This window comes from Choristoneura fumiferana, chromosome 14 (genome assembly GCF_025370935.1).
Source record: "Choristoneura fumiferana chromosome 14, NRCan_CFum_1, whole genome shotgun sequence".
Classification (NCBI taxonomy): Eukaryota; Metazoa; Arthropoda; class Insecta; order Lepidoptera; family Tortricidae; genus Choristoneura; species Choristoneura fumiferana.
In genome coordinates, this window is record NC_133485.1 from 19,572,604 (window position 1) to 19,587,772 (window position 15,169).

Sequence of the window (15,169 nt, forward strand, 5' to 3'; positions counted from 1 at the left end):
ACTTTCATATTTCGTGAAATATGATAGGTATCGGTGTCGATTTTTTTTTAAATACTTGTTATGTACTCAGTAATATGTATATGCATTAAACTATTCATGTTGCGTACAGTTTTTTTAAGCAATCAATAAAAAACTACAATCAGGTAAGAAAAAAAAACTTGAGATGATGTTTTTTGCCAAAAGTTTTCACTAAATATTTTTTTTATATTTTTTGTAATAATAAATGTTATGAGCTTTAATTTGGGATATTATACATTGAAATCGGTTATTACTTTAGCTTGTAGAATTTTTTGAAACATTTTTTAAAGAAATTTGTGCTCACATTTAAACTTTCATATTTCGTTAAAATGATAGGTCGTGTCGGATTTTTTTTAAATACTCGTTATGTACTCAGTAATATGTATATGCATTTAACCATTCATGTTGCATACAGTTTTTTTAAGCAATCAAGTAAAAACTACAAAATCAGGGTAAGAAAAAAAACCTTAAGATGGGCGTTGACAAAAGTTTTTTGTAAATATTTTTTTTGTATTTTTTTATAAGTACGTATATAATAGGCTCTCATTTAAGATATTAACATTGAAATCGGTCTATTTACTTTAGCTTGTAGAATTTTTTGAAATATTTTTTTAAAGAAGTGGCGCCATCTCTGTTCCTAAGGGGTGAAACTTCCGCTGCTGCGAGTCAAATCACTCAGTTTAGTCTGTACTATCACCGTGCAAAGCGGCTTGCTTTCTTCACGAAGTGCAGCATCCGGTCAAAAAATGGCCTTAACAAGTATGACTATTGCGATAACGCGAACATTCGCTTTACCTCGGTCGCCTCGATCTAGCCGAATATTAACGAATACTTCGGGCACTTCGGGCGAAGCCGCAGACACTTTGTTTGTGTTTGTTTGTTTGTTTTGTGTCTTTGTCTTTGTGTTTTGTCGCAGACACTGTCGGTTAACTCGCGCACGCTCACGCAAACATTTTAAACCAGCGATATGCTGAGCCGGGACCTTTTTATAGCGGCAACACTTCTTATTATTATTTTTTCTAACCTGTGTAATGTAATTTGTTACTGTTGGCGGTGGTGATCTCTTACCATCGGGAGACCCACGTGTTCGTTTGCCATCCAGTAGAATAAAAAAAAAAAACATTTTCCTTCTCTTTTTCTTACTTTTCACAATGCTGTAGGCCGAAGACGAAGTGTTATCGTAATAATTTTTATCGCGATGTGAGTGGCCCTACTATAAGAAAAAATACATAAATCTGGAAACCTGTGCGTACCTCAAAGTAGAGTGTGATGTTCCACGGTTGCGGCTGCTTGGCGTCGTGCAGCGTGAAGAAGTACGTGCGGCGCTCGCCCCAGCGCGCCGCCTCCTGCGGCGCCCCCCCGCCGCCCCCGCGCCCCCGCGCTGTAGCGCGCCATGCGCACGCCGCGCGCCGCCGCCACCACCACCACCAAGTGCGCCGGCCCGGACAGCTCCAGCTGCAGTCAGTCACACGTACACATGTCTCAGTGACGCATTTGTTTTGTCGTTTCCCGATAGACGCGCTTCATTTTACTTTCCTCCGTTAGCGCATCTCTACTGGAAACGACTAAACAAAGCAAAGATAAATAAATTTAACGCAGTATATCAGCGAGCACACACACACCACCACACACACCTGCAGCGCGGCGCCGTCCTCGTGAGCGCGGCCCGCAGGCGCGTGGCGGGCGGCCCGGCGGCGGCGCCCAGTGCCCGCGCGGGATGAACCCCAGCGCCGGCAGGTAGTACGGCGCGCCGCAGTAGACCAGCGAGCACACACACACACACACACACACACACACACCTGCAGCGCGGCGCCGCTCCTCGTCAGCGCGGCCCGCAGGCGCGTGGCGGGCGGCCCGGCGGCGGGCGCCCAGTGCCCGCGCGGATGAACCCCAGCGCCGGCAGGTAGTTACGGCGCGCCGCAGTAGACCAGCGAGCACACACACACACACACACACACACACCTGCAGCGCGGCGCCGCTCCTCGTGAGCGCGGCCCGCAGGCGCGTGGCGCGGCCGGCGCGGGCGCCCCAGTGCCGCGCGGATGACCCCAAGCGCCGGCAGGTAGTACGGCGCGCCGCAGTAGACCAGCGAGCACACACACACACACCACACACAACACCACCTGCAGCGCGGCGCCGCTCCTCGTGAGCGCGGCCCGCAGGCGCGTGCGGGCGCCGGGCGGCGGGCGCCCAGTGCCCGCGCGGGATGAACCCAGCGCCGGCAGGTAGTACGGCGCGCCGCAGTAGACCAGCGAGCACACACACACACACACACACACACACACTGCAGCGCGGCGCGCTCCTCGTCAGCGCGGCCCGCAGGCGCGTGGCGGGCGGCCCGGCGGCGGGCGCCCAGTGCCCGCGCGGGATGAACCCCAGCGCCGGCAGGTAGTACGGCGCGCCGCAGTAGACCCAGCGCGCGCATTCCGCCGCCCGCGTCGGCCACGCCTGCGCCAGCGCCGGCACTGCGCACACGCACACATTACGCTCAGTAGTCTTATCACCACACCGGCGATTTGCGGACGAGTTAAAAGCGAAGAAAACTACAAATATGTGTAACGATGGTAGGGGCTGGGACACCATGCTGTTCAAACGTAAGTCACCTCAGCACGTGAATACGTAGCGAATCCGTTGCACTCCGCAAATCGCCAATGAGAGGGTTAGTATATTTTGTCCAAAATAGCAGCTAGTCTAAGAAGTAAGTGGCCTAGGAAGCAACTGGTCTAAGTAGCAGTGGTCTAAGAAGCAAGTGGTCTAAGAAGCAAGTGCTCTAAGAAGCAACTGATCTAAGAAGCAAGTGGTCAAAGAAGCAACTGGTCTAAAAAGCAAGTGAATGTTTTAGGGAAACAATAACGTACAACTCGGAATGTACGCGCAATAATGTACGACGTGATAATCCGAAGCATTATTGCTTCCGATTATCATGGCGTACATTATCATGGTCGCGCATTATCAGGGCGTACAAAATATTGCGCGCGCTGTAATGTACGTAGTGATAATGCACGACGTGATAATCTGAATACAATCAATTCGAATGAATAGACATTTTTCGAGGTGGTAGCCTCGCTCGCCGCTCTCGCCCTTCGTTAGGTATTTTTTTATTTCAATCACGGAATCCGTAAGGCATGATAATCGGAAGACATAATGCTTCGGATTATCACGTCGTACATTAATGCGCGTACATTATTGGTTCCCTGATAGTTCGGTACGGGATGATAATGCACGGCATGATAATTCGTGCACATAAGCACGGATTATCAAGCCGTGCATTATTAAGCGTGCATTAACAAGTCGTACATTAACTACATCCATGTTTTAGACTATCGCGGTCATTGGGTCTTGGTTTTAGAGAAGCTCGATATTTCGGCACAGTTGCATGCATAAAAAAAAGGTACGCGGAACAAAACCTTTAAATCATAAAATTAAAAAACAAGTGGTCTAAGAATCAAGTGGTTTAAGAAGGAACTGGTCTAATGGTGGCCATACACCATCCTTCCTATCATCCAATTGGCATGACGCTGCCGATTGGATCAGTTAGAACTGACCATGTGTGGGCGTGGATTGGCATGACAGTTATGGCTGTATGGCCACCATAAGTAGCAAGTGATCTAAGAAGCAATTTGTCTAAGTAGCAAGTGGTCTAAGACGCAACTGGTCTAACAAGCAAGTGGACTAAGAAGCAAATGGTATAATTAGTAAGTGGTCTAAGAAGCAAGTGGACTAAGAAGCAAGTGGTCTAAGAAGCTCCTATTCCGCGTAGCTGAGGCGCTTGGCGCCTTGATGCAACTATATCCTTACCTAATCTAGGTTTTTTTCAAGTTTTCAACAAGAATCTGGTGACCAGTTGCTTTTAAGACCACTTGCTACTTAGACTAGTCGTTTCTTAGACCAGTTGCTACTTAGACTAGCTGCTTTTTAGTCCAGTTGCTACTTAGAGCAGCTCCTTTTTTAGACGAAATGATACTATACAATATTGTATTTATAAAATTTATCATCAGCACATTGACGCTTGAAAGGAGAAATTGACTAAGCGATATTTTTAAGATAGTGAGTATATAACTCACTATCTTACGTCGACATCATCCCAGCTTATATACGTCCCACTGCTGGGCACAGGCGTCCTTTCAGAATGAAGAGGGCTTTAAAAATTATTAGGTGCTTACTACATTGAAATAAATATCTGAAATTTTTTAAGGTATCAAAAGCACGCAACAAACAGAACCCTTATAGGATCACTCGTTTGAAAAAGACAGTGATTTTTTCTCGTACCCCATGTTGTCCTAGATTGACTTGTCACACTGGATGTGCTCTGCTCCTGCATTTCTTTTTGTTTATTAATCAATTTATCGGTTCTATGTTTTTACAACCTTAAACAAAGACAAGATTGAGTATGGTCGGGTCTACATGATCTCTTTTAAATAGTGGGACGTGGGGCGAAGCGGGGAAACGACACGTAAAACTGACTGAGCAATATGATCGCATCAAAAAAGCGAAGCAAAATTTTGCTCTATTAAAACTTCGCTTCGATCCGCCTCAAACGGTGGTCTGCGAGACAGCGGGGACGCTCACCGTATTTGCCGAGGTCGCCGGGAGAGTTGGGGTCGAGGGCCGGCATCCAGAACAGGCTCTCCGTGGTGTTCGCCACGTGGTCAGTGCGGCGCGTGTGGAACAGCATCACGCGCTGCGGCCGGCTCGCGCTATACGGCGCGTGCAGCGGACCCAGCGCCACCAGCAGCGCCGTGCTCGCGCCCACCACCAGCAGAGCGCGCGCCGCCCCGCCCGCCGCCGCGCCCGCCGCCAGCGGCCGCAGCCACGCGCCCGCCGCCAGCGCCAGCGCCGCCGCCAGCGCGCCCAGCACCGCGTCCGGCACGCCCGGCCCCGCGCGACCCGCCACCGGCACGAACATGGCCAGCGCGTCCAGCGCCACGTAGCCCGTCTGCAGCGCCGGCAGCGCGCAGCCCGCCGCCCACAGCGCCAGCTCGCGGCCCCCGGCCGCCCCCGCGCGCCCCCGCCGCCGCCGCCGCCAGCGCGCCCGCCGCGCCGCCGCCCGCCCACAGGGCCGCCACGAACCCCGAGCGCAGCGCGCCCAAGCAGCACGCCAGCAGCACCAGCGCCCAGCCCGCCGTCACCGCGTCCGCCGCCAGTCGCACGCGCCACCAGCCGCGCACCAGCCCGCCGCCCGCCGCACCCGCGCCCGCGCCGCCAGCCAGCCAGCTCACCGCTACCGCTGCGGACACAACGCGCTGTAGTGCCCGCCTGTCGCCCGCCGCCCGCCGCCCGCCGTCCGCACCCTCGCCCCCCACTCACCCGGGCCGGCGTACAGCGGCGCCAGCAGCCAGGGCCTGCTGTACCAGCGAGGCGCGCGCCCAGCGCGTGCAGCGCCAGCCCGGTGGCCGCGGCCGCCGCGACGCCCGCAGCCGCGCCGCGCGCCTGCCGCGCCAGCTCGCCGCCCACCAGCCACCACCACGCGCTCCGCGACATGTACACTGCAAAATACACCCCGACAGACTGCTCTGTAGTGAGGACATCGATGCGTGCAGACCTTAGTGAGCCTTTTGACCGAGTCGATGATGAACAGCCGATAAGAAAGTTAAACGAGTTTAGCACGCATGGTTGTCTGTTGGACTAGATTTTGTGCCACCTCACTTTTAGATCACACATGATACTAGTTTCCTGTGCGAACAAGACGATGAATCAAGATATCATAATGTTTTCTAAGGGGTTTCCCAAGGTTTTGTTCTGAGTCTCACGTTCTTTTTAGCCTACATTAATTCCATGTCTTAAGTGATTTAAATTTTTAACTGATGATGACTTAACTGCTCTGCTGATCGTACATCGATTTTAAGTTAAATTCGTGATCGATTACAAAAAAAAATCAAAAGACATGTTAGTGCAGACTTAGTATCGATGTTTTTATATGCGGTCCATCGGTGAATAGGAGCCGTCGAGCAGTGAATAAGGATGTAATGAAACAATAATGGCCACGGCAACAGCACCTTTCTTTTCGTGCCGGAGGGGCGATTTTAGTGTTACAAGACGATATAAGATGATATAGGAGTGATATAGGGATGTGCATGTGGCATGTGACTGACGCTGGTTTTGCGCGGCGGTGGCGTGCAGATGCAGCGCGGCGGCGACGGCGGCCAGCAGCGCGAGCGCGGCGGCGGCGGCAGCGCGCGCGCCCAGCAGCACGACGGCCAGCCCCAGCACGTCGAAGAACACCGGCGCGCCGTGGTCGCCCGCGGCGCTGCCCAGCCGGCCGCTCTCCAGCACGCCTCGGGCCAGCGCCAGCACGTTGTCGCCGGTGCGCTGCAGCGCGGCGGGCGGCGCGCGCGAGGCCGTGTCCAGTCGCGTGTGGTACACGTAGCCGTTAGCGCTCCACGCCAGGTCCACGCCTGTAACACGCCGCCGCCACCCGTTAACACTCCGCACCCGCATATACAACACACTTTACCGAAACTGAGCGACCGAATTTCGGCGAAATTATGAACTGCGAAGTCGTGTGGAAAAGTGACGTAATTTTCGCCTGACGTAGGTCCAGTCGAAGAAATTTAATCGCGTATCACTATGGTGCCATTCCATTGTCTTTGGCATTGTGTGAAAAGTCAACTTCGACATGACATTTGTAGCACAAGGATTCCACCCTCGTACGCGATTCGGTTTCCTCGACTGTACATAAACGTTGCTAGTGGCATTCCCAGTTGAACAAACAAGCAGGAATTGGCGCGATCTATGTGTGTAAACCTCCATGGAAACTTTCGTTATCTAGAAGGCGTTGAGTTTCACCAGTGGCGCCATCTAGTTTATTTGTGCATAACTCTTACAATCCAAACACTAGCGGCTACGCGAAAATCACCCTACGTGTGCCCATGCAATTATGAACGCGTATGTAGGTACCTACGTTAGACGAAAATTACGTTGTAGGTGGAATCGAGCCGTAAGTTTTTTTAATAAGCTTTTATTTAGCTCGCCTTGTTTGTTTATTTTCATTTATTTGTTTATTTATCAGTTCCAGTGGTCGGATTAACTCGATATTTCGCATACTTGTGTAAATCTGGTGACAATAATTTGGTAGTGACATGAGGGAATTCCTCAATAGTAAAAGGCATCGATTTGAAATTTGGTGCGGAAATGTAGTTTAGATGACTAATGCCAGTACAGTGAACAAAAAGTACAGTCAGCAAAAAAGCTCGCAAGTAGGTACACGTATTAAAATTGTTTTTTTTTTAACAAAAACTAGTCGCATATCTGACAACGTATCGTATCAGCCGAATATGGTGATCGTTGAGCGCGCACGCACCGGAGAGGTTACCGAAGTCCCGGAAGACGCGGAAGTCAGTGTCGGCGGGGATGAGGCCGCTCTGGAACAGCTCCTGCGCCAGGCTGGAGGCGAAGGGGCGCGGCACTTGGCGCGCGTAGACCGCCAGCAGCCACGGCAGCCCCGGGCCCGCCTGGAACAGCACCTCGCGCCCCCCGCGCCGCACGCCTCCAGGTTCACGAAGGCGCGGGCCGCGCGCGCCCACGGGTGCCGCGTCACGAACCCGTGCGACGCCTGCATTATGTTCTCCTCGGCGCCGTTCAGCAGCACCAGCACGTCGTGCGCCAGCGGGGCCCGCGACGCCGCCAGCGCGCGCAGCGTCTCCAGCGCCACCGCGCAGCCCGCGCCGTCGTCGCTGGCGCCTGACACACACACACACACACACGCTCAGCACACACGGCGTGCGCCAGCGGGGCCCGCGACGCCGCCAGCGCGCGCAGCGTCTCCAGCGCCACCGCGCAGCCCGCGCCGTCGTCGCTGGCGCCTGACACACACACACACACACACGCTCAGCACACACGGCGTGCGCCAGCGGGGCCCGCGACGCCGCCAGCGCCGCAGCGTCTCCAGCGCCACCGCGCAGCCCGCGCCGTCGTCGCTGGCGCCTGACACACACACACACACACACGCTCAGCACACACGGCGTGCGCCAGCGGGGCCCGCGACGCCGCCAGCGCGCGCAGCGTCTCCAGCGCCACCGCGCAGCCCGCGCCGTCGTCGCTGGCGCCTGACACACACACACACACACACGCTCAGCACACACGGCGTGCGCCAGCGGGCCCGCGACGCCGCCAGCGCCCGCAGCGTCTCCAGCGCCACCGCGCAGCCCGCGCCGTCGTCGCTGGCGCCTGACACACACACACACACACACGCTCAGCACACACGGCGTGCGCCAGCGGGGCCCGCGACGCCGCCAGCGCGCGCAGCGTCTCCAGCGCCACCGCGCAGCCCGCGCCGTCGTCGCTGGCGCCTGACACACACACACACACACACGCTCAGCACACACGGCGTCGGTCGCTGTTGCTATACACACACACACACACACACACACACACACACACACACACACACGCTCACATTCTCATCTCTTACTGCGACACTACACGCCATTCGACCGCAGGTTTCTCTCTTTCCTGTCGCCTTTATTTTATTATGAATCATGATATGAATTATAGCAAAGCAGGAGGAAGCTAGAAAATTAAGGCTATACAGCAGGGCTACTATGAAACTCAAAACTCGAAGTTCGTATCGTACCGTCCCTCTCGCTCTCGTATTAAATAGTTTAAGTGTCAGAGGGACCGCACGACACGAACTTCTAGTTTCGAGTTACGTAGTAGCCCTGCTGTGCAACCTTAATATAACGAACCTCAAGGGAAACAATAATGTACAACTCGGAATGTACGCGCAATAATGTACGACTTGATAATCCGAAGCATTATTGCTTCCGATTATCATCCCGTACTGTTTTGGACGATAGTTACTTTATTGACCGATAGGTGTCGCTGTACTTAAAAATAACCTAGATAACGTTTGACTGACTGTAAAACCATAAGATTGTTGAATGATTGAGGATTAAACGGATTGGCATAGCAACGGTGTTTGATGTTAACAAAGTGGTCCATACGAGCGGATAGGAAACAGTGACAGTGACAGTGAGTAGGAAGTGAAGTGTAGACAGTGTAGTGCAAAGAGGTAAGTACAGTGAAGTGAAGTGTCAGTGTCAGTGAAACGAACTTAGCGGAAAAATCGTAGCTGTCAAAGACTTGCAAAATTTCAAAATCTTATTCTATGGACTTAGTAAATTCAGCGCGCAAAATTTAAAAACACTTGTAAAATTTTCAAAATTCTTTCTATGGACTTAGAAAAATCGAAGTGGTATTTGTATGGATTATTCTATGGACTTAGACAAAATTTGAATAATTTTAGGACTTGTGATTTTTATTCTATGGACTTGTAAATTTTTTCATAATTAACGTGTTTATAAAAGAGGGCTTCAAGATGTCAAAAGAACTTTTGGGACTAATAGCGGAACAAGAACAGGCGATGGGGATTATCCAAAAAATGCAAATAAATTTTAAGAACACAGGAAAAGCGAGATTGACAAGAGGATATGTCAAAGCGAGAAAAGAAACTTTAGAGGAATATTGGAAGAATTTTGTGGAGACAAATCGAGAAATAATAAAAACAGTAAATAAAGAAGACATGGAACATCATTCATATTTCATCAACGATTATTATTCGACATACGAAGAAATTTACATTGATTTAAAAGCGGAGATGACAGACATGTTAGAAGACACTTCACAAATTTCAAACCAAATGAATCAGAGCCAACATCCGAGTAAAAGCGAAGAAATTAAACTACCGAAAATAACCATTCCACAATTCACCGGCAACTATCAAGATTGGACGTCATTTCATGATTTATTCATATCACTCATCCACAATAACATCAATTTAGGAAATGTTCAGAAACTGCATTATCTGAAGAGTTGTCTGTCAGGTGAACCAGAGCATCTACTGAAACATTTATCGGTCACTGATAGCAACTACGACTTAGCATGGAGTATGTTAAAAAGCAGATATGACAACAAACGCATCATTGTTAATTCGATCTTGAGCAGATTAATCAACCAGAGAAAAATAAACACAGGAACTGCCAAGTCGATTCGAGAGTTGCTAGATACCTCCATAGAATGCCTGAACAAACTGAAAGCAGAAGGAGTCAACACTGAATCATGGGATACCATCATCATTCATCTTATAGTTTCCAAACTTGACACCGAAACTCATAAAGCGTGGGAAGAAGAAGTGAGCGACATGAACATTAACGAGTTACCATCAATGTCCAAGTTTTCAAAATTTCTAGAAAAACGATTTCGAGTTTTAGAGACGATACAACCAATTCAGAATTCAGACCAAAACCCTAAGAAGAACGTCCAAAGTGAGCATTATCATGAAATCGAACTGAAATCATTTTTTGTAGCTGCAGAGATTCATAAATGTAAATATTGCAACCAAGACCACCGTATATTTCAATGCAGAGAGTTTCAACTACTTATACTTGAGGAGAAGATAGACGTTGTACAGAACAAGAGACTGTGCTTCAACTGTCTTATACCTGGCCACCCAGCAAGGTATTGTAAAAATAAATCATCCTGTCACACCTGTGGAAAAAGACACCATACACTGTTGCATAGAGGTTACACATACAGCCATTCCCATGAGAGAGAAAAACTTAAGAGAACAAGAGAGATAGAACATGAGAAACAAATCAGAGAAGCAAAACATGAGAGACAAAACAGAGAAACAAAACATGAGAAACAAAACAGAGAGATAAAACAACAGAAACAGAGCAGAGAGATAAACCAAGAGATTGATAACAATGAAAAATACCAACCAGAAACAAAAAACGAGCAAGTAGGAAGAGAGATAAATAATCACGAAGAGAAAGGAGTAGATGAGTTACATGACAAAACAATGACAAAGTATAAAGATTACTACATAAAGAAGATAGAGATGAAGCACAACAGAAGAATAGAAAATCAAAACCAATCAACACCAAATTTTAATTCGGGAGAATCCAGACTACAAAATTGGAATTCAATAGCGAAAAGTTCACGACAAAGCCAAACAGAAGGAAAAATAACAATAAAACGCACAAGCAAAAGTTAAATTAGAGTAAACCAAACGAAACGAGAATAAAGAGAAACTTACCTTAACCGAGGGATAAGTACCTGCATAGAGAAATCTAAATAGAACCAAAAATAACTTATCTTTCCGAAACCTAGCGTAGATAATGAAATCCTGAAATCACGTCGTGTTTATACAAGAAAACTAAAGACAAAGATGTATTCAAAATTTAGAAGAAAAAGCAATAGAATGATTTGACTATGATACAAAGAACAAACAAAAAAATACAGTCCACTTAAAGAAGAATCGAGCTATATGAAGAAAAAATCTGTGCTTTATCAGTCAGTAACGTGTTTGGACAGTTTTGGAGTTAACATAAAGTACAGTCGTCACAAATTTACAGTAAAATGACCTTCAGTCATTTTAGGCGGGAGTATGTTTTGGACGATAGTTACTTTATTGACCGATAGGTGTCGCTGTACTTAAAAATAACCTAGATAACGTTTGACTGACTGTAAAACCATAAGATTGTTGAATGATTGAGGATTAAACGGATTGGCATAGCAACGGTGTTTGATGTAAACACGTACATTATCATGGTCGCGCATTATCAGGGCGTACAATATATTGTGGTGTCGGGTTAGAATTACACCTCTCCATTTCTTCCGTGGATGTCTTAAGAGGCGACTGAGGATATAGGTTAAGGTATACCGTAGGCGACAGGCTAGCAGCCTGTTACTATTGTACCGTTTTTTGTCAAACATAAAATCTAAAATTGCTAAAAGTGGCTCCGAAGCGGTAACGTTTCGTGTGCTCTGCCTAGCTACGGCCCATTTGGGAATACAGGCGTGATGTTTGCGTTTGTGTGTGTGTAACACATTACAATTAGGGGTTTTTCGGCGACCTCCACACTAGACCCTGGGACCGTATCGCCGACTCCAGTGACAATTGACAAGTTAATTGTCAATTGTCACTGGGTTAGACAAATATCCATCCATCCTACCAAACTTATTAGTAAGATTATAATTGGTGGCGATGGTAGGTGGGTGCGGACGGCGCGGCCGGCGGCCAGCTCGACCCTCTTATTGATTGATTAAAGAAACAGATTGACCCAATCACAGTAATAGAAAACAAACAATCAATTCGACTGCGGCCTATTTTTTAGGTTATATTTGTCAGCTCATAAACTAATAATAATTCTCAAGCAAACTTAGGGGACGCTCGATTTTAATGAAAATTTGCACTTTAAAGTTGAATATTTCGCAGACAAATCACTGAATCGAAAAATCTTAGTAGCAAACCCCTAATGGTTTTAAAAGACCAACCCAATGATACCCCACACTATAGAGTTGAATGAGAAAAAAATCACCCCCACTTTACGTCTATGGGGGGTTACCCTAAAAAATTTTTTTGTGATTTTTTTATTGTACTATTTTGTCGGCATAGTTTACATATATATCCGAGCAAAATTACAGCTTCTAGCATTGATTGACCCTGAGCAAAGCCGCGGACGGACGGACAGACAGACAGACAAACATGGCGAAACTATAAGGGTTCCGTTTTTGCCATTTTGGCTCCGGAACCCTAAAAACCTGTTATTATTAGCCAGGATGCACCCCCTACATGCAGATGCAATCCACCCCCTGTGATATTCCCACCGGCGTCTGTGCCTAAGGCCATAGAACCCTTCGCACTCCTAGATCAAGATTATGTTACTCAAAATATTACATTTTAATTTAGACCTTCCAGGTTTTTTTTTATTATCACAGGGAGGCAAACGAGCAAGCATAAAGGAGTCTATGTAAATCAAAGTTGGGTATTATTTTGAGTTGATCTCTTGATCAAGGAGTGCGAAATAGTTTTATTTGTCTGCATACTCGTAAGTACTACAACAATGCTTGTCGAATGACGTGGATGTCATTCGAGAAGCAAGGCCTTGAAATTAAATTGGTTGCCTGTAACCGGTAAATCCGGTAATGTCTTATATCACCTAAACGTGCCCAAGGTATTTAATGAATCCGAAATATGCAAGCAAGTGGTTCTATCAGATGCCTGGTAAATGTTATTCAGATCTTTGTTGTATAGTGGTTGACCAATTTTTCCAAACATTGGTCCGTATTTAAAATGTATCAAAGGCGTGGCTAGATTTCGAATCAAAAATTCCTAAACTATAGAATATTTTGTGTTAAAATAGTCTTTTATCGTAAAGTCTATCAGTAAGTATCGAGGAAGTTATTGAATGTACTCGTACCTGGCTGAACTTGTCAGCGCTTATCGGTGAGTTTCCGGGATGGGGCCTGGAGATCTGTACCTAAGAAGTACAGGTTTTACCTAGTTCAGACTCCAGTCCCTCACAAAAGTTACCAGTACCAGTACCTACTTAATCTAAAACTACGACATTATGCACTATCTGGGATATGAAACGTATAGCAGGTACTTATTTCTTTGTTTTTCAAGTAATTACTCATTTAATAATTTTAACTGCTAACTAAATCGCCAATGAAGCGTCGCGTCGTGTCGTTTATGATTTAATTAGGTAAATATTTTTTTAAAAAACTAGGCACATTTCCATGTCATTGATTGTGTGCCAGCAGATTAACAGAAATACATTACGGTGCGTGGCATGGGAGAGATGGTCAAAAGTCTTCAAAAAACTTGAACGCCCCCATAGACGTGACCATAGATGGGGTGATTTTTCCTTCTCGTCTAACCTTATAGTGTGGAGTATCGTTGGATAGGTCTTTTTAAAATCAATAAGGGGTTACAAAGACGATTTTTCGTCACTGCGATTCCGCACCGTCTGCGTATTTTGAGCAGCAGTGTGGAGCGGATACATGTATTGAGACAAAAACGGTGCGCGCGCATACGATCCTTAAGAGAATATTTTTTTTTATAAGTTACCTACGCCATTGACTTGTGTTGCTAATAGCACTTGTTAAATACCTATTACGGCTGCTCATTGTGAGCCTGAACAGAAATGAATTCTAGTTATTGTTTCTTTTATTTTTAAATGTTTGGACTTTATAGTCTTGGAAGTGTGTGTGTCGGTCGCTCTCGCTCGTGAAACCTGATTTGGTGATGTAACAACAACAACACTGTGCACGTATACTTGTATAGTATTATAATCTGTGACTGTACGAGTACATGAAGGACACTTGTCTTATTTTTATTTCTTTTAAATGAAATATGTTATACTTATTGAGGGCACCGGAATAAGAAGAAGATTGTTTCATTTGCGTGGTACGCGTGGTATATAAATTAGCCGTCAGCCTTCGCGTATTGTTCACGAGCAATCGAAATGCGGCGAAAACTGTAACGACTGCTAATCAAATCAATAGCATCAAGGAAGACGCTAATAGCGCCAACGAACTGCAGCTGCGAAAGGCACGAGTTTCCCGCGCGAACACACGCCGCTGACGGACACATGGGCTGCGGCTGCGGCTGCGACGCTCACGCGTACCCTCTGTCCACTGCGTGCACTACCCACTGTATGGTTAGCGTCTCTCCCGCGCCGCGCAATGGACTGAGCACATGCTCGCCGCTCGCCCGCTGGCGGCGAGTTCTCGGCCTTGAGGCCTAAATGACCCACATTTTTAATTGAATATCATCGTACTGAGGTTAGAACGGAGTTTGATTACAATGGGTTTGTATTCAACATGGTTCTACAGCTAACGTTCCGGTGGACGTACCAAATGTATCGCGATCTGTTGAACCATAGAGCATTAACTAATGTACTATGGTCGCCCAAAAAGGGGTTTACCAATTTTAATGGCAGTCTCTACTTCAGAAATCCCATCCCACTAATATTATAAATGCGAAAGTTTGTAAGTCTGTTTGTTTATTTGTTCGTTACTTTATCACGTCTAAACCGCTGAACCGATTTAGATGAAATTCGGTATACACTCAAACTGTCTCGGGGAAGGACATAGGATAGTTAGTTTTTATCCCGGAAAATTGCACAGTACCTGCGGGATAGCGATCCAATTACCGAATTCTACGCGGACGGAGTCGCGGGTAACAGCTAGTAAAACAATAAGGCTGATTGTCATATTGACTTTTTTTAATGGTTTTCACCCTTGCTTCATTATTGACTTGTGAGCGTTGATCGAAGCTTGTGACTGAAAATAGGCTTTGACGTTTTAAGCGCTACAATAGTAGATTATTGTCGTGGCCTGGAAGTAGCCAATTGCTGGCTGAGTA

The 15,169-nt window shown here is 47.4% G+C and overlaps 1 pseudogene; it reads right to left on the bottom strand.

Annotated features, from left to right (window-relative positions):
• Positions 1 to 2,307: 2,307 nt before the first annotated feature.
• Positions 2,308 to 15,169, bottom strand: part of LOC141435058 (uncharacterized) — a 17,644-nt pseudogene continuing 4,782 nt past the window's right edge.